This window comes from Melanotaenia boesemani, chromosome 15, assembly GCF_017639745.1.
Source record: "Melanotaenia boesemani isolate fMelBoe1 chromosome 15, fMelBoe1.pri, whole genome shotgun sequence".
NCBI lineage: Eukaryota > Metazoa > Chordata > Actinopteri > Atheriniformes > Melanotaeniidae > Melanotaenia > Melanotaenia boesemani.
In genome coordinates this window covers 10,642,515-10,664,100 of record NC_055696.1, presented here as the reverse complement: position 1 = coordinate 10,664,100, position 21,586 = coordinate 10,642,515, and the positions used below count along the sequence as shown (strand labels likewise).

At 38.0% G+C, this 21,586-nt stretch overlaps 1 protein-coding gene across 3 annotated transcripts in view; it reads right to left on the bottom strand.

Moving 5' to 3' along the window:
• Positions 1 to 21,586, bottom strand: part of cadm2a (cell adhesion molecule 2a) — a 248,490-nt gene that overhangs the window by 225,689 nt on the left and 1,215 nt on the right. The window lies entirely within an intron of this gene.

The window sequence follows — 21,586 nt, the reverse complement described above, 5'->3', positions numbered from 1 at the left end:
GCGCACCCCCTACGCTCGAGTGCGAGAGCAAACTCACCAGCTTTAACTACGCCATAACCGACTGCCTGCAGACGCCGCGCGAGCATAAATCCGCTGTAACTGCATGATGTTATCCAGGTGGTTGGTCCACCTGAGTAAAGTGCAGTGTGAAAGCAAACCAAACCAAATGAACGTGCAATGCTTCTCAGCATTCCCCGCCCAATCAGACCAATTCCCCAAACTATCTTGCTTTGATTTTACTATAAGGAAGTAAGTTTTAATAAAAAATCTGACATGATCTCTGGAGGATTTCTTACTGCCATTTACGAAACTTCCACTTCCTTCACAAGTCTTTGAAAATTTTCCTTATTCTTCCAACAGAAATGTGATGGTGATTCTTTTGATGGAATGCCATATTTAAATAAATACAAACTTCTAAGAAACCTAACTTTTTTTTTTATTTATCTGCCTTTTTCTTTCTTTCTATCCTTTGTCCAAATATGGTCATTTAAAAAAGCTGACAACAGCTGACAAAAGATGACAACAATAAAGCACCAAACTCAAAGCTTCAAAACAGCAATTTAAAAAAAAAAGAAAAAAAAAACATGTCATGCTGCTAAGTCCAACTTTAAAATAGTCCATGGGCTTGACAAGTTTCCTAAACTGAACACACTCAGGGGCTGAAAATGTGCGGATGGAAAATAGAAATGTTTTCTGTAATATTCCACTAACATTTTAGTGAAATATAATTAAATTTCAGTGGTGTACTGGGCTGTAAAATGCAGATGCTAGTCTTTCCAGCAACTGCATTTGAATATGCTATTAAACATAAATTGAGACATTAATTCAGAGTCATAAAATGTATGTATATGGCTGTACCAGATATTGGCAGAGCATGTTTCAGCTGATGATAGTTGTCTGCACTGGCACAAGCAACGCATTGAAAATCAAACACTGTACAGCTTTCAAAAGCTTTTTGCCAAGACACTCTGGACGACAGCTGACATGATGAAAACCCAAAGCAATCCAAATGACAATCTGACATACGGGCTGTTCATCTCCTGCTTTGCTAGATCAACACAGATTGGACTAATGTGTTACCATGATTCTCACAACACTGCATTCAAAATGCAGAAAAATAACCACTTGCTGGTGTGGTACAACTTGTTACACCTTGATTTTTCATAAACACAATCAGGTTTGTATTGGCTGGATTTGTCCACAGTGAAAGAAACTCATGGAAACCTTTTTAACCTGCTACAGATGGATTATGTGTGGAAATGCAGTGGGTGACGGGAGTGGGAAGTGGGATGAGAGACAAGGTGCTGAAGGATGACGTGGGTGTATTTATTACAGTAAACTACACCACCAACTAACAAATCAATGCTGAAGTGTTTGTTTTGTTTTTGAGTTTAGGGCACCTATGCTATGTAGGTGTGAGAGGCCACTTAAGGCGAATGCATAGTAACTAGGTTTCTGTGGGGCAAAAAAAAGTAGTTGAAACTCAACACACACACGCACAGTTTCAGAGGGGCCCCTCGTTACTCATGCATGACCAGTCCATAATACTCTTCTGCGCTTTCACTCACCGTTGGCAGGACAACAGAATTACTGAGAAAAGGATTTGGGTAGGAAGAATTTGCCAAGACTGTGGGAACAGCCAGATTCCTTCTTACACCACAAAGGATAGAGGAAGAGTAGCTCAACTCTCCCATTCTCTAGTGCAAACATTCAAGGAGATGAAAGTATAGCGTATCACCTTCTATTTCTGAACCTGTGGGAGCAGCAAAAGGACTTTTTCACTTAATTTACATGCAAAAACATTTTGCAGATTACAGAATATCGGTTGAAATAAAAACAAAAGGGTGAGATAAGATGTGAATGGAGGAAAGCAAATTATGCAAAATGATTGTACCTACAAGATGTGAACTTTCAGCTTTGTACATGTTTTTGTAGGGTTGTGTGTGTCTATTCCCACCAAGTATCAAGCTCTTGACTGAGCATTGATCGGTCTGGCTCCCTACAAAGCAGATGTGAGCAGACAACTAATGGAAGAGCTAGCCTCAATTAGCCCACTGACTGATGGGAAATGTGATTTCATTTAGTTGTCGCTACAGAGACTGTAAACAAGTCATGTTTCCCCTCCAGGAGCAAAAAGGAAACAGACACATAATGAGAGACAGATAGGGAGAGAGGTATAGTCAGAGACATATGCAGATCCTTGCAGCTGCTAAGTAGGTTCCATTATACATCAATGAATGTTGTGAAAATGTGATGCTGTCTGTTTGAGCTAAATGAGGTTTTGTCAACTCTGCATGCATTGTGTTTGACGGGATCATTTTTATACTCTACAGATAACAAAGAGTCCTTTTTTCCCCACCAAAGACTTTTATTCTAGCCAGCACAGCTTGACATATACAAGCAGGATAACACACAGACAAAACTACATAAAATAACCTGTTACCACATCCTTTTATTATTCAAATTAACATGACTGCTAACATCACTAAATTACTTTGTATCCTTTCTAATGTAATGCAATTTTAGTAATTGAAGCTATCATGTAAAATTTTGCAGCAAAATGTCTAAAAAAAACAACACCACCACACCATCAACCTGGTTCAACATAGAGACCCCTGCCTGATATTGTGTGGGTTGTCCTCATGCAGCCAAACTGACTCTGCTCTGTCAAGGCATGGACATGGGACATCGGGGGAGTCCTGCAGTGTCTGGCATTGCTTTGTTGGCTGTGGATCATGTGGGACATGTGTGTGTTGTGGTATGTGGCCTCCTTGGTTTGAGCTTGTTGTGCCACATCCCCCGCATGCTTGATCGGTTTGGGACCTGGCATACGTAGAGGTTAGGCCAATGGTTCATGCTCTTTTGCTGTGTTCTTTCAGCAGTTCCTGGGTAGTTTTTGCTGTGGGGTTGAGGACGGGTGCTCTTGCATGGGCAGTGGGCTTGGTCTGAAGCTATATTTGGGTAGGTGGTGTATTTCAAAGTCACATCTGCACAAATTCCAGGACACAAGGTTTCCTAGCCAAAATAATGAGATAAATAATGCTATTATCTGTAACACTGCAGTGTTTCCCCTACCGTTATATTTGGGGGTCTGCCCTCCCAGGAAGGTCAAGTTAATTTTATCCTCTCTCTATATCGTGCATGACAAATTCTATGCAGTGGAATTCTATTCAGTGCAAACAGTGCATTTAATTATTTGCCAGACATAAAATATTTGTCACAACCCATTGTTGAGGAAGGACCCAAATGCAGAACTAACAAGAAGGACGTGGGTTGGGGAGTAAACTAACACCTTGTTAAGAAACTAAAATAAAAAAAAAGGTGTCGTCAAGGCAAGATTAACACAGAACTAATTCTGAAGTAAACATAAAACAAGGTTCAGATGACCAACAATGAGAATATATACTGATGTAGAAACAAGGAGCAGATGTGGCAGTCTGTAACCAAAAAAAACCTGGCCCAAACAAAAACAGGAAGTAAAACTAACTGAAATGAACAAAACTACAATAAAAAAAAAACACGAAGCAAAGATCATCAAATTAAAACTTGGAAAAGTTAATAAAAAATAAAGTGAAAGACAAACAAAGGCAATATAGCTTGTATTTTTTATATGTCTTTTTTTTTGTAGCGATATCTTTTTCATTGAATGTATGAAATTTTGCAATCTAGTAATCCAGCAGTTATTTTCTTTATGATTGTTTTAACCATGGATAAAAGAAATAAATAAATGAACCCCAATAATGAATTTGTAGTATGTCATTAGCAACTGATGTTACATCCTATGTCAGTACATTACTAAGACAGAGATTATCACTGCATTAGGTATGGCTACTTGCAGGTGGGTTCAGTAGAATATAACAAAATTTGAATATATGTAAATTATATGCAAATAAAACCTTTAACACATTCCACCTGCCTGAGTCACATCAGACTCAGACAGACTCACTGGTACTGGAATAAAGTTAACGACTCCTAACAACGTTGCAGACTGGAGGAGCAAATGCTGACTACTTGCAGGGGTGGGGCTGTACAGCTGTTTTGCATGCACTGTGAGGAACTGATGAAATAAAGCATTTGCATAGATTGCCATTTAATGAGTAAGGAAAACCGTGTAGTGCCATACCGATGTCACTTTAAGGAATGGTTTTCTTTTATGATAAGTTTAAAATGTATTTTTCGAAGAAATACAGATGAATTTTTAGAGAGTTAAAAACTGAATGAATGAATGAATTCTTCATTTCAAAAATAAGATTTAATTAGGAAGATAAAAGCCATATCATCACATTATATTGATCACATTAATTGGTGTTAAACCAATGATATTAACATAAATAATTAGTGATCTATTTTGCCTTTGCTTATTGAGGTTCCAACTATTTGTTTTCAACCACATCTATTTTCCCCCACGGTTCCTCAATAAAGGTTTAACTTCAGGTAGATGTTGAATCTGAAAGTCACATTCACACTGCTTCCCCTACAACAGCATTGCTGATTCCATTACAGATTTATATGTCACAATAATATATGCAAAATATACTGAACCAGACACAGAAATGCTTAGGTAGGACATTATCTAAGCCCTCTGGCAGATGTTGCATATTAACTGTCATTTAGATGCGCATAACCTTTATGCAGTTGAACTGAACTGATACAAAGCTGAAGTCCCACTTCATGGAGGGAAAGAGGGTGCAGATATTAGTAAAGAGATAGGGAAAGAGAGTGTAAAGGACAGAGAATGAAACAAAAAGAACGCAGCCTGCTAGTGTAGCAGTTTCATCACTTGCAGCCTGGTTGCATTCTGAGGGGAACACAGGGCTGTATGTAGCGATCTGAAGAGAGGAAATTATATGTCATGGTCTATAAAGCAAGCCCTTCATATATTTTCAGAGACTGTATCCTTGTGGCTTAGATCATTGTTCAGAGGATGTAGAAAGCCCGTTGTGATGATATTACCTTTTTTAAAGCCATATACACTGCATGGTCAAAGAAAAAAGTCACCACCTGGATATAACTAAGCAAATTGGTAGGAGCCTCCTATTGGAAAATTACTGCATTAGTGATTATCTTTTAGCTGCCAACATGTTATTTAACCTCAACCGATGCAATGAGTAGCTTCTCATTTCTTAGACAACCATGTGAAAAGACACATCCCATGGTTTAAGAACGATCACATCATTGCCATCAAGCAGAGAAAACATTTAAGGAGATGCAGAAACTACTAAAACTGGGTTAAGAACTGTCCAACACAATATGAAAAACTGGAAGGATAGTGAGGAACCACCATCTTTCAGAAAAAAATCTAGTCTGAAAAATCTCCTGACTGATGGTGATAGGCAATCACTTATATGTTTGGTGAAATCAAATTGAAGAAAAACAACAGTAGAACTCAAGGTTATGTTTAACAGTAAAAGTAAGGGCATTTTCACATGAACAATGCAAAGGGAACTTAAGGGGTTGAGACTAAGCACTTGTTTAGCAATAAGAAAAGCACTAATTAGTGAGCACGTGCTTTGCATGAATGAGGTCACGGGTTCAGTCCCCAGCATCTGCAGCCCCAAGGGGGGCACAAGCCATTGACCTCTAAGGGCCGGTCCCAAGCCCGGATAAATGCAAAGGGTTGTGTCAGGAAGGGCATTCGGTGTAAAACATGTGCCAAAAGGAACGTGCAAATACATCCTACGACTTCTTTTCCTGGTCAGATGAAAGTAAGGCAAGGCAAGGCAAATTTATTTGTATAGCACATTTCATGTACAAGACAATTCAAAGTGCTTTACATAAAACATTTCAGCATGGTGCAGAAAGCAGATTATTTGCTGTGGCAACCCCTGAAGGGAAAAGTCGAAAGGAAAGAAGAAGATAAAGATTGGACTCTGAAGCAATGAAAGATGCTAATAAGGTCTGATGAGTCCAGATTTAGCCTGTTCCAGAGCGATGGGAGCATCAGGGTAAGAAAAGAGACAGACAAAGTTATGCAGTCATCATGCCTAATGCCTACTGTACAACCCTGTGGGGGCAGTCTATGATCTGGGGGCGTAGCAAGTCTAGGTTCAGCTACACTATGAGCCCAAAGAATAAGGTCAACTAACTATCTGAGTATACTGAATGACCAAGTTATTCCATAAATGGATTATTTTTTTTCTTTCCTAGTGGTACGGACATATTTCAGAATGATGACAATGCCAAGATTCATCAAGCTAAGATCGTAAAAGAATGGTTTAGGGAGCATGAAACATCATTTTCACACATGGATTGGCCACCACAGAGTCCAGACATGAACCCCAATGAGAATCTTTTGGATGAGCTGGAAAAACGCTTTGGACAGTAGTGGCCGGACTCTCCCATCATCATCGTCACCACAACCAATATTCAAACATGTTGAACACACATCACCCAGCTGAACACACCGTTGCCTGTGCTGTAGATAGCTTTTGGTCCAATTCCGTACAATGTCTTTTATTCCATATCTCTCCTGTTTACTTATCAATATTTCATGGTTGATTGTATAAAACACTTTTTAATATCCAATTAAAATATTCCAATTGTATTTTCTTTTTTGTTGTAATTTCTTCTATTGCTTCAATTATTGCTAATGCAGTTGTCCTATTTGATCTGAACCCACACTGGTCATCAGGAAGCAATTTATTTTTTCAACAGAAGTTTCTAATCTTTTATTGAAAAGCTTTTCCAGTATTTTTGGAAAACTGAGAAAGTAAGGAGACTGGTCGATAGTAAAGTGATGCTAAACTCCACTTTTGCACAATAGAATAAGTGGCTATTTTCATTTTATTTGGAACCCAGTACAAAATGATAGATTACAGATGTTAATGGCTTTAAAATTGTATCAATTACGTGTTTCACTATCATATCAATGTCATTAAAATCAGTTGATGTTTTAACTATGTCCATTATCTCATTCTCCTCCAAAACTTTGATAAGCATTGAATTTGGATTTTTTCTTAATCAACAATTCCATATTTTTACCAGGTTCCCCTGGATTAATTATCTCTTCTGCAAGGTTGGGTCAGACATTTACAAAGAATTTGTTTAAATTTTCTGCCACTGTACTCTCCTTACAAATTATATTTCCATTTTCAATAAAGTAATCAGGATAATCAAATTATTTAAGATTTTTATTTTTGATTATATCAATCAATATATTACATATTCCTTTTTATATTGTTTTTGTATTTTTCTGAAGTAGTCTTTCTTACTTATAATTTGAATTTAAAAAGTTTTTATATCTTTTTCCACTTGTTTTCTGTCTCAATTTTTTTTCCTGATATATTTTTTTCCCAGTTGAGTCATTATAAGTCAATCATCTGTCCTTATTCTTCTGTATCCTATTTACCTACTTGTTTTCTTCTTCACATAATTATAATCATACATAATGAATACTGGCAGATGATCACTAATATCATTAATTAATATACCACTTAAGAGTTTATTTTCAACGTTATTAGTGTCTATGTTGTCACTCAGTGTGGCACAACTATGTGTGATTCTAATAGGTCTTGGGATTTTTGGAAATAGACTCAATCTATACATTGTATTATTGAAGTCATCTGTTGCTTTGTGTTTATGTGGATTTAGTAAATCAATGTTAAAACCTCCACATATGTCAACTACTTTGTTGTTGATCTGTGAAAACATTCCCTCTATGCCCTACATACAGCTAACAATCACATTCTTTTAATTTTCTTTTTATATATAAATTTTATATTTTAACAGAATGTTGACTGTGGTTGTCATAGTTTCAATAATATTGAAGTCCAGGCTTTTATGCACATATATGGCAACTCCTCCTCCTTTATTACCCGGTTTATGTTCCTTTATTAAAATCCGTCCAGTTCAAATCCATCATTTTTTCACTATTAACCCAGATTTCTGATATTCCATTAATACTGAATAGTTGTGAAGATTCCTATACGCATTCCTTAATGTTACTGAAATTTACATAGAGGCTTCTGGCATTAAAGCAGATAACTGATAACTTATCCTGAGATTCAATGGTCTTGTTGTATTGCTCTTCACTGTAGTAAAAGTATTTATTGTTCATATTAGGGAAAGAATTCACATTTAGGTCAATATCTTGTTCCAAATCTAATGTATTGTGTTATTTCAAAAGTTCTCAGATCCAGATGATCAGATCCAATAATTTTCTCTGTTAAGAGCTTAGTGATACTTCCAGGTGTAAGTTACATTTATTAGTTTTAAATTTTTCATCAGAAGGAAAATCAGATGAATTCAGGAGGTGCATTTGAAATTTTGATCAATGACTCATTCCTTTGATTTTTTTTCTTTTCTTTTTTTTTTTTTGTCTTTGTTCTAAGTCAAAAACTATTCTTACCGAACAAATCCATCTAAAAAGCTAACCCCCTACTGAATTAATTAGTCAGTAGAATTACAATTTATATGAGTGTGTCACAGACTCTTCAATTTTACCCAATTTAATCCAAGAACATCAGATTAAAAAAAAAAAAAAAGGCTCAGTATCCGGTTTGGTTAACTTCACCATTGCATTTCTAAATCCCAATTCTCCACGGATGTCAGCACAGTAAAACAAATGCTACATACCCTTCGGTCTGCTGCAGAGAAACTTTAAAGTCTGAAAAGGACATCAACATAACAGTCTCCAAACCTCAGTGCTTCTTTAATTTGGTCACAGGATCTGCTTTGCCATTGGTATGCAGTTTCCACTGCAACGCAAAACTCAGTGGTGCTTGTTAAAACACTTTCATATCTATGCAAGTGCAATGAATGGTGTCTGACAAGGGCGCTTGTCTGCCAATTGGGGTATTCCTATGAAGGAAGCACCCTGGTGAGATGAAAGCTCAGGGTGACACTGGAGAGTGAGGTGTCGGCAGAAAGAGAGAAATGAAGCATTCAGATAGCAGTGGGAGCAGAGGAGTGAAGGAGACATAAAAGAAAAGATTGACAAATGCTATGAGAAAATGAGAAGCAAGTAGGGGTGAATACGCAGCTAACTGTACTTTATACAGGGCCTTTTATATTTCTACTTTGAGGCCAATAATGCGACCTTCATGTCTGTGTGGCCTTCTCCTTTTGCAAAATGATCTAGTGAAGAAAAGTTGGCATCAAAGTTTATTTTTATGCAATATGTTTAAAATGCATTGACTGATCTCAATCAGAACATCTTCAGCTTGGCCAGCCATAAGTAGTGACTGAAGCTCATATATGTTAGATTCAGTGCTGAAGAAGGTCTGCACCATGTATATATATAACAAAAACAAGGCTCGTTTCTAACCGTGGCATGGCAGAAAACAAACTGCAGTCTGATTTTCATCATGGCCTCTATGTGCAGCCAGCTGTGAAACAAATGCACTGGGACCGTCTACAACATGCAACACCAACAAAGAGTAGAAGCCTCCCCTATCATTCTTGTGAGATTAACTGGAATATACTGCAATTCCATTTCAGAGTGATCATGACAGAATGTCTGTACTGTGGTGTAGTGTTTTATTATGAACATATAGTTAAAAGACACCATTGAAAATGATCTAGAAATTAAATTGTGCACAGGAGAAATGTTGGGGGGGGGGGGGCACCATGTCAACAACCACTTTTTTGCATTCATGATCCTTTCGAAAGAGCAAAATAAACTTGAACTTGTGAAGCATTACATCTCCACTATCTGTTTGAATGCATCTACATAACCTAAATATTATATGGCTCATCATGCGTCTGTACACTTGCAATTATGAGATAGTCTGCGTGAGTTTTTGTGTTTGAGGACAAGACTGAAGCTATGTCAAAGCTCATTTCCTGGATATGCCATGCATAACTACTGCGATCTTTGTTTTGTTTTGTTTCTATTTTTTTCCTCCTCAGTGGGGAATACCTCAGTTCATTGCCATCCCTTCTGTTACCCACACACCCTTCTAATTCTCTTATTCCCTCAACCCATTTACAACACACATACTAAGTATTTTGCTGTAACCCTCATTCCTGTCTCATTTTATCCTATCGCAGCAAGGCTTTAAGAGAGCTGTGACACAGCAGTGGCCAGTAACATGTCATTCAGGATACCAAGCAAGCCACAGGCACAACATACTCTTGTGCTGCATCTTAAAAACAGCCCATCACCTTCCCCTGGTGCATGTCTGCTGTCTTTGTCCGCTTGTGCCTTCTCGTTACTTTTCCCTTTCCTGGAATCTCTTCTATCAAGGTGGCCTGCCCTGAATGACAAGAACCCTCTAGATGTTAGCTGAACTGCTACTTCGGAGATTATGTTGCTAATTTATTGCAAATTATGCTGGAAAAGGATAAAAGTACCATAAACATCCCAAGAAATAATGCCGTTTAGTATAGTGTCCTAATTAAAAAGCCCTAATTTGATAGAAGTGAGTAAATTAATGTCAAATTTTTTTTAAGTTAGCGCCAATATTTCTTGCTTTATTGTTCCAAAATGACAATATCATGTTATTGCTGATTCAAACAGCATATCACTTTTACTTTAAAAGAATATAGATTTGAACCTCTCATTAAGCTTGAACTGGATCGTTTCCAATGTGACATTTTCAGTCTGGGGGAAGGTTGGTCTTATCCAGCAATATTTCAAAGTGAACATAATGAACTCAGTAATGAAGAAGTAAGAACAATTCAACATTTTTTCCACAGCAGGAGTGAACTGTATGTGTACAAGAGCACAGAGTCAGACCACACTTAATCTGTTTTATGGTTTCCTTTTTTCCTTATCAGAGTACTTAAAACTAAAACTACATTATTTGGCATCAAGACTACCACATGTTTTGATCTTAAGAAACATATAAAAACCACAGAAATTAAGTTAATAAACAGACATATTAAGAATAATTTAATCATATATTTTTGCCATGCTGATATAAACATACACATAATCTGGTGGAATTTTTTACTGCTGACATCAAATTTCTCATAATTACATTTTTGGTCAATTCATTTCTTGCTGCCATGTGCAATAAGATACAGAGCAACATTCCTGCATAGCAGGGTATCACATACCATTGCAATATGCATGAAAATAAAAATGATCTACACTCTATGAAAAAGAAAAATCCCAGACAGCTAAGCCATTTCTGCATTTTGCCCCCATTTAAGCTGTATATCAAGAGAATTAAGTGAACTGAATATTTGTTATTAAATTCAAACGTTACTCTAAAATGAACTCAGCTCTCCAACTACAGTGCCTATGGGCATAAAAGAAGGTGGTTTCAGAATTATGGAATTCCTCTTAAATAATCAGTAGTCAAGGGATGACTAGATAGGGCTCCTGCTGGTTGTGGGCTCACTTTTTATTAAGGGTTAGTTTGACCAGTGCATTAAGGCAAGGGCTTAGATCAGTCCTTATTCCAGAAACAGTAAGCTACTATTAACCAGCTGTAATTAACACACTTTCATAATACAACACTGCAGTGAAATTTCTGGTTGTTCCTTTTTATAATAGTTCATGTCTGGAGTTTTGTGCATGTGTATATGTGTGTGTAAGAGACGCAGGCAATGGAAACTGATTACTATTGTTAGGATTTTGCATGTCGTCTTCTATGATTAAAATATTTACTCTACTTATGCCTCCCTTCACCAGTTTTGTCCCCTTTCCTCCACCATCCATCTCAGCTACAGAGTAGCATGATAATGTTGCTTTGAGGGTGCTTCTCAAAGGATTAGCAGAGATTAGCATTAGCTGCTCCATTTGAACTAGATACACATGCAGCGGGATTCAAATGTTGGTGAACTACTCTGGGAAATGTATGAGTTCTGAATAAAATCTAACCGAAATATAGCTGCATATTTTATACAATAGAATGACACAAAACAGCTTTTCTCTTTTGAAATCACCAAATGCTTTATGGTGTTTTTTTTTTCTTTTTTTTTTTTTTAAAAATGGATTTAACAGCAAAGCAGAAAGCTGGTTTCAGGAACTTTCTTTGACTCATGATTCATTTTTGCACTTGGTTGAACTTTTATATTCTACATTTAAAGTATTTTGGTGTTTGCAATGACAACATTTTACTGGGATTTATTACGGTCTGTGAATGGGACCGTAAAAAATAGCACATTTTAAAAACCTATTTTGTTGAGCCATTCTCTTCTGAAAAATACTGTTATTGTAGTGACAACAGAAAGTTTTATGTGTCAAACTCATTTAAAAATGTATTCAGATAATCAATTTTACCATTAATCTACACACAATACAGCAAAACATCAAAGCAAAAACAAGCTGTTGGAGTATTTGATGATTTAATTTAAAAAAATCTAAAAAGAAAAGCAAAATAAATAATATCTGGAATTAATTAAATCAAAGTATTCAGACCTTTTATTTAGTTATTTCTGAAAGCATCCATGGCTGCAGCAGACTCAGGTTTTCCTGAGAACGTTTTTCATTCTGTTTTAATTGGCAGAATTTTTCGGGTCCAGCCCAGTTGGTTTATGAACATTGGTGTACAGCCACAGAGGCCGCTGGGAAATGTGGTCAAATAGTTTAATCTCTGTTTCATCATATCAGAGAGTGTTGACTTCTCATGATATGAGAGTCATCCAGGTAGCTGGAAAGTTCCCAGTGGTCTGTCATGTGACTTCAGTCTGACCACTCTACCATAAAGTCCTGATTGGTTGAGAGCTGCACTGATGGTTGTGCTACTGTAAGGATCGCCTGTCCTCTCAAAGGAGTTCTGGATCACATTCATTACATGTCTGACCGAGGTCCTTTGTCTTCACTTATTCAGTCAGATCAAGAAAGCATGTTGGTTTTTTCAGACCTCTTATGTGATGGAGGCTCCTGTGTTCATGTGCACTTTTAATGCTAAAGAATGTTTCTTTTATCTTCCCCAGGATCTGTGCCTTGATATCTACCTCTTCCATAGTTCTTTCAATTTCATGGTTTGTTTTTTATTCTGACCTATACCATCAGCTGTGAAAGCTTATATAGATTTTTTGAGTTATAGCAAATGAGTGGCATTACACACAAGTGGGCTTCAGTCAAGTCGCATCTCAAGGACCACTGAGGAAAATAGCATGAATTCAGTTGCATGTCATATTAAAGTGGGTGTTATAACAAAAGGTCTGAACACTTACATAACTTGAATCTTTGAAGTTAGTTTTTTTTTTTTACTTTTAATTAATCAAAAGGAAAACATCATAAATCAGCCACTGACAAGTATTGTGTGCATACTGATTAACCCACTTTAAGATGAACATCACATAAAGTGTAAACTGTCCAAAAACTTTCTGTCCATCCTCTGCTAAAATGTCCCAAAAACTAAAGTTAAATTACCACCACCAAAAGCAAGAACATGCAGCCAAGGTTATAGCTTAAATCCAATCTATCAAAACTAATCCAGCTAAATTCACGTCCCAGGTGAGACACAGATTAACATTCAAAAATATAAAAATGCCCTTGCAGTAGCACTCTGAATTCAGATGTTAAAGCGATGTGTGCCTAACAAAGCTATGCTCTTTAACACAAGCAGAACAAGACCGCTATCATAGATTAATAAAGTTAATGATAAGCACATGAATGCAAAGCTTTGGCATCGCTCACAAATTAGATCTAATGACATGGGAATCTTTTCTCATGTCAGCCAGTAGAAGCTCTTGACTGTACAAAAGACTGATGGACAGGATAACCGAGAGAACTGTGGAGACAAACACTAATGAGGGAGATAAAGACGACATTGAGTTAACTGTGTTTGCCATTATTATTGATGAGAGATGAGGAGAGACAGGAGGGGAGTGTAAAAAGAATGCATCTGCTTTATGTGTAACTAGTTGTTTTTGTAAAGCACAATGCTTGCTGTATTCAAGTGGAGCAAAGTGAGAGAAAAGCAAATAGCTTTAAGATAGGCACTGAAATTACCAGTAATTGGAGACCATTTAAAAACATAATAACTTCTTTGTTTCCTCAGCAGGAGGTTCGGGGCTGGGGAATCTTTTTGATTAGAACTGGAGATGAGTTAGCTATAAAACTACTGAGCCAAGTCTTAGCAAGACTCACGCAGTGCATGTGCATTTGCTTGTGTTAAATCTTTCTGCTGAAGTGCAAAAATTAATAATTCTGGATAAGGCGGGATTATTAGGGTCCAGAGTTACTTCAGCAGGGACCAAATGAAAATGTCTCATCACAATCATTTTCTTGTGAGCCAGCAGGAACAAGCAAATAGGCTTGTAAAATCTCAGAGCGTCAATGCTAAACACCAACTTACAAAAAATTCAAATGGAGCATGAAAATATGTATTAAAATCCAGCTGGAAACATGCCACAGCATCTGTAACAAAGATGTGTATGTGGTGGCAAATTGTCACCGTTCCACTGAGTAGTGGAAGTAAGCTTAGGGGTGTGTGCCACTTAGGATGGGGGGAATAATGCGGTGTAGCATATAATGGATTTGCAATGTGGCAAACAGAGACAGATGGTGAAGGGAGATGTGTGTTGTGTGTGCTACGTGTTTGCTAGAGTGGCCACACACACACACACACACACACTGCACAATGTGTGTGAAGAAGAAATCCCTAAGGCGCATTATGTATGCTGCCGCTCGTTCATCCAAGCCAAGGGTCTCAGTTCATTTGGTTTTTAACTGTTATAAATTGTCTCACTTGACTCCATCTTCCCTCCCCTCTACAACAGGCCTGGAGCAATTTCTACACACAGGGAGGCCAGACTCTAAACTTAAAACCAAAATAAGTTTTGAAACACTCAGGATCTGTGTTGGTGTAAAGACTGAATGGAAGGTATTATATCATGTGAGAGCTGAACTGCAAAGACAGCTAAGAGCCTTAAATGCTAATGCTATTATCACTTATACTCAGTGCATGTGTATGACCATATAAGTCAAAGGATGTCTGTATTCACAAAGATCGAACAAGCACAAAAAAGAAGCCTCAGTCTTCCTCTGGACACTCACTTTTCACAACTCTTGCAGCATCGATACTTCTACTCTGTACATTGTGTGTTTATTAACAGGTACACAAACTCATGGTGTGAAGTCTTTTCAACGGGATGAAATTTCACGCTTTTAGCACACAAAAGTAATCCCTGAATTGCAGCTTTTAGATATAACGTGGTCTCTCTAGTTTCACTCTGACAGAAACCAACGTGCACACACACGGGCGGCTTGAATTATTGCAGAGTTTTTCCATTTACTTCTAAAGCTCTGAAATAACTCAGCGGTAAAAACTGTTTGATATATGTTGTGCACCAAGCCACAGTGAACGGAGCAGTTGGGTTTGAAAGTAAGACAACATCAGTAGATTCGAGCAGCATAATTCTACCACATTAGATGTGTTTAGAAATGGTGCTCATGCAAAAGAGCGTCTAATAGCTTTCAAAGACCAAATTAAGATGTGTAATGGTGGCGATGGTGGTGGGGAGGGTTGCCTCCAGCTGATGATTAGACAAGTGACTAGAAAGTGACTTCTGGCAATAATATGAATAGAACAACACCCGTACACTCAAGTGCACACACAAATCCAGGCACACACTTACAGAGTCAATTAACACGAACATGTGTCTTTGGGGAATTATATTTCAATTAGCTTTAGCTTTCCTTTGAGACCATAATGCTAAAGCAAGTGCATAGTTGTGTATTTGTGGATGCAATAAATCCTGCTTTTTCAATTAGTGCAATGCTTTAACTCTGTATTGTTACCGTATAAGTGAAAGTTAAGCAGTTAATCTAAATCGCAGTTTTGCATGAAATAAATAAGACATAATACTGAAATAAAGCATACACTTGGCACGACTTATGCGGCTAAGAACACGGAGATGCATTGTGAAGCAGATTTAAAACAAAACTGAAGCAATGAGAAAGAAACAAATTTGAAGATGCTTCAGAAATGAGAGCAAAGTGGAATGTGTTATTACACAGAGGAAACAAAAGGGGATGCAACCCAAGGCATAAGAACATGAAAGTATTTGTTTTTTTATTTATTTTTTTTTTTTATTTTATGGCAAAACTCTAAAAATGTTTATCAGAGTCAGACAAACGTTCTTCATCTCAGTCTGGGAAGCTGAAGCGTTATATACAATGAGAGTTTAAATGTAACTATATTTAGGAACACAGATGGGGATTACCAACTACTGGTGTGGGACTTTAAGGGTCACATCAAGGAACAGCATCAGTAACTGAAACATAATAATGACTTGGAAACTCCCTTATAGTTCTCTGTGGGCTCTGGTCATGTTTTGAGTGGACAAGAAGAGGACAGAATTCAGCAAGATAACATCAAATCATTGGAGGCAGCAATTTTATCTTCCATTTTTTATTCAGTTTTGCTCTGTCTTCCATTTTTTTCCTCCTATTCAGTATAAAGTCTTCCTGTTAAGCCCTATTTTAGAGGGAGAATACCGTAGGTGTGTATCAGTAAACAGAGAATGCTATCTCTGAATCTGGGTCACCAAAACAGCAACAATAAAGACAAAAAATGTTTATTTATGTGACTGTGCATATTTTTTTTTGTTGTAAACATCCAATATATAGCTCTTTTAGGGGGGAATGTTTTTGTAGATAATACAGGCTCATTTTGGGTGAATTTGTTTCTGTTAAGAAGAGACAGAGTCCTGAAACAATAACAGAGTTGGGGCAGAAGATGAAGGCAGGCAGAGTCACTGCTGTCCATTTCTTCATTTCCATTATAGAAAATGATCACTCTAACTTGTTCTACCAGATCTCCAGACTCCAGCCTTCAGGGACTTGTATGAAAAGAAATCTTGAGATTAAAGGAGTGCATGGCGTAAAACAAGCTCCATTTGGGTAAGGAGAAGTTCAGAATCAGGATCTGAAGATAAGATTAGTGGAAATTGATAGAAACTGAATGAAATCAACCTGCTTCATTTTCATTCATTTCTTTTTTAAGTAAGGAAACAGTATGTATGCATTTAACAGAGAAAGAAAATAACATCTTTATCTTGAATTCTGAATTTTTTTTTTCTTTCTCTCCTTGGTTTGAACAGTCTTAAATTTCTGGGTTAAAGTAAAAGATTAGAACAACCAGTGTAGGGAGTTTTAATCCAAACCTTGATTGTGTTTGTCTCTCTTTCTTCGAGAGTCTTCGAGATTAGTGACACATGGCTTGTCAAAGACTGGAGCTTCAGATTAGCCACTCTCTAATCCGCTGGAATTTAATGCTAATACAGACATCACATATGCACGCAACTGCAATACACACAAGAACACGGGCAAAAGTTTGAGCACCTCAGATAAAAAATAAAATTAATAAAAATGCTTGTGTAAATATTCAGACCAGTAGAGCATGAAGAGATCTCAGAAAGCTGTGCAATTAGATATGAAAATTTTACAGTATTAGAAATGGGAGGAAGAGGGGGGATAGCTGCAATGAAAAAGTTTGGACATCCCAGAAGAAATCTCAACTTTTCTATTCTTAAATAAAGTTCTTGTGAATTTATTAACTTGTTAGAGCTATGCCCATCCATCTGTTCATTGTTTAAAACCATTTATTCCAGTGTAGGGCTGCAAGGGGAAGACTAGAGCCTAGTCTAGCTGGTATAAGCGGAACGACAGCTACCTAGCACTCACAATTTGTTATCTTAAATAGCATGAGAAGGCTGTTAACAACTGCAATGGTCATGATCAGGTCTGGAAAGTCGAGAAAACTTTCATAGTCGAGTAGATCTGCTGGAAATATCGAGTGAAAAGGACCTCAAGAAAAATTTAGCAGACTGTGATATGTTGTTGCTCTGTGTAGTGAGACCTTCACAAAGGAAGGCACAGTTTATCAATTTACATCTAAATAAGTCTGATGCAATGTGGGAAGACGTTCTGTGGACTAATAAAGTAGATTTTCACTAAGAGAAGGTGTGCGAGGGAGTTTTATGATATGCACTTCTCAATCTCTGTTACTAGCCAAATACTGTCCTACTGTCTGATGTCTGACTGAGGAAAATGCAGCTAAACATAAACGTACAGTTACACTGATCAAACTGGTAATCTGGGAAACTATTAAACCCAAGCTAAACATCTTAAATAAATGCACATGCTTTCTGACTTATACACCTAAACAGCTACATGAAGACAAGCCCCATCAGCCGAAATGTTAGCTGGGCTTGCAGACTTCTTTCACCTACCAGGAGGTCTATCTAAGGTGAAAACTAGCTGTCTGTTGAAGTCGCTGCTGCAGCTGAATCCACCTGTGGGCTTGTATTCTTACTGTTCTCCATGGGAGGCTGCATTTGATCTCTCCTTTTTGCTCTGGGCTGACTTTAAATAACACTTTGCCTTAAAGATATGAAAGTCAGCCTTGACAAAATAAAAACTTCATTAATTCGAGGTGAATTCTCAGCTAAATAAAATGTGGTTGAAATGTTCTGTGATTTTTAACTAGAGATGGGAAGAAACCATTATGCATCAACAGCCTCCAATTCAATTATGTAACATTTGCACTCACTCAACCATTTAATCTAGAGAATTTTTCTCTTTCAGGCGACACCAAGATAAGTAAAGCTCTGCAATGCATTCAGTAAATTGATTAAATGCTTTAAAGCTGAGGTGTTACTTGTGTGTCTCCCCAATACAATAGGATAAGTCTGAAACCTTGAACTATAAAATTTCGGCAGCTGGCACATTGTCTGGTCATGCTCTCAGCAGTTATGAGGCAGGTTGAATCTTGCTCTGTATGTAAAAACTGTGCACATAGAATCATCTATTTGCCCATTATGCCATTATGAAAAGCGTAAAAAACTGCTTGTTAATGTTTTGAAAGGAATGCTTCTTTGGTAAAATCCTCACCTGTCTGCATCAAACATTACTAGTAAGGTGTTGGCTTGTAGTCCATGCTGAGTCATATAGCGTAGGTGCATTCTATTTTGCAGATTTCCACAGGCTGGTTTGGTAGCTGAGCTGCTGGCTAATGTTGAGTTTACAAGAAGACATTAGCAGAAAATGTGTTCCAAGTGTTTTTGCCACCTCTGAATCTCTTCTGTCTGCAACAACATGTGTATTAAGCCTAAAAATGCTTGGCTTCTGCTGCATCCACTTGCCTTGTTTTAACCCTGTGTCTATACACAGCATATGAGTGTAAGATTGTGTGTATCTAGCTTGTCAAAAAAAATGCATTCTGAAGTAAAGCCTGCCCAGATGCACTAGTTTACTGAGAAAAAGAAAGAAAGAAAAAAAAATGAAAAAAGAAAACAGTCAGAGCAGGTGGCAGGATCACTGTAATTGTTTCTGGAGCAGTTCTGGAGAGCCACATTTCTACTCTGCCACAAAGAGCTTGTCATCTTCCAATCCACCACATACCCCTTCAGCTTTCTCATCCGTTCTGTTTTAACTTTTTTTTAACACCTGGACTAACAAAAGACTTGGCTTTGATCTTGGCAAATCCCTTGGCAGATCAGCAGTGAACCCACAGTGGAGCTCCACATGTGTATGTATATGTGCGTTTAAATGTGTTGATGCTTGTCGGGCCAGCGCTGCTCTACTGAGGATTGTCAGCACTGAGGTTTTGTGTTGTGGGTAAATGGTAAAAGAGAGCGCCTCACATGTCCTGTGTTAAAATGAACACACTCGCAGACACATGCAAAAGAGGGAGGGAAAATGCAAGTAAGCAAGAAAGAGGGAACATCTTGTTTCTCCCATGTAATCAGTGGCTCTGCAAACACACACACACACAAGGCTGCTTGTTATCAGAAGCTTTCCCACGCTGCTGTGGTACAAAGCTCCACACCAGGATGGGAGGATGAAGCGAGGGAGGAATGGACGGAAGTACAGAGGGATGGAGGGTCAGCCTTCAGCAGCTTAGTCTCACTGCAGGGATAAACACATCCCTCAGCGGGAGTTTGTATTTAGGCTAGCAAGATCAGGGTTCAGAACAGACAGACTCCCAGGCAGGCAAAGCGACAGGAAACAGACAGAGCAGTGGCGATAAACAAGCCTCCATACACCAAACAACCACCAGCACAAATATAACACACACACTCTTTTAGCTAAGGAGATCATACATTCCTCCTCCACACCTATGCTCCCACATTACTCTTACATTAACTCCTCTATTCTAGAACATCTCCCTCTTTCTCTGTATTTGCCTCTCTCTCCATCTCCCCTCGCCTGCTGCTCAGCCCTGAGCTCTTACGTAAGAGGCCCATTTGCATAACAGGCTGTTTTCTCTGACTACGACATGGGCACATGACACACACTGGATAATATGTTAACAACTCAGGCTGTTGGTAAACAACAACCTCCATCACAGCACCTCACATTTGTTCTAAATGTGGCGCAGGTCTAGTCTGTGACAGCGATTTAGTGTCTTTTAGATCTCTTGATGCCAGCTGGATCAAGGCCAGAGGGGCTGAAACAGCTGTCATTTACAGAGCACAAGGATAGGCCACGTCTTTGCCTTGATAGACCTCATTCGGAAGGAGGCTGACCTGCCTGCTGTGTGGAACCTTTGCAATAATAGGTCTTGCACCAAGAAATGACTGTTCAAATCAGGCAGCCTGGTATTATCCTCTTCAGGGTTAGGACGACAGGGAAAGAGCCTGGTGTGATTGTGTGCACCGTTACCAGCATGCTTATGTCTTTGCTTACGCCTCTTCAAACATTAGTTATCCAAACAGAGCCCACATTTGCAGGAATGTACACAAACACACACACAATCAAACATGTACACATGTACACTTATGACAAGCGTGTCACTGTTAAGAGAATAAAGAGGAAAAGAGAGGCTCTGGAACATCAATAAATGCTGCTGTGAAAGCTGTCAGATACACCCTAAGATACTTCATTACAGACCAATTCATTAAGTCAAGAATGGCCTTAATCATGTCTGGTTATTAAGGTAGGGCCGTTCTCTGTCTCACACACACACACACACACACATATATATACTTCAAAGAGAAGACAGCAAATGATCAAGGTAATCAAGCGCAAATGATCTTTCATCTGGGGGTCTCTCCTTTGCCTGTGCAGAAAACAGTGGATAAAGTCAAGATGATGCTAATCTTGTCTTTCATGATATTTGTTATCCATTGCCTTAAATACTGAACGCCTTGATATCATTAGCGAGTGTAAAGTGGACTAAAGCTCTGTGGGGCATAAGTGACCCTGTTAGACTGGAAGTTGAGAAAAAATAAATCACAACCTTCCTGCTGCTGTTCTGTGCAGGACAGCTATACCAATCACAGAATTTAGAAAGCTGTGTTCCCTCTTTAACATCCTTCATACCATTAATGGAATATTGTAATATTTCTTTAGATATCTTGAGATTTGAATGTCATCCAGTCGTATTACAGTATTTGACGGCATGACAGTGTTAAAAAATGCATCTTTTCTCCAAAAACTATTCAAATTTGTTTAATAAAATTATACATGCATTCTTTCATCATAACAACTGCATTATTTTCATTATCCCATGACTTTACATCTGTTTATCTATACTACTTAAATGTAAAGCATTCCAGTAAAATACTGTGAGCCATTTTACAGAAAGTTACGCGCAATTTGTGAGTTTATTGCGCGACTCAGTAACATTGACCTTGACCCCCAATGTCACCGCCCCTTCTTATTTACAGTCGGATCACCCGCCGTCGAAATTCCATAAACTAGCCTGTTTCATTGTAGGCGTAATCAAAACCAGCC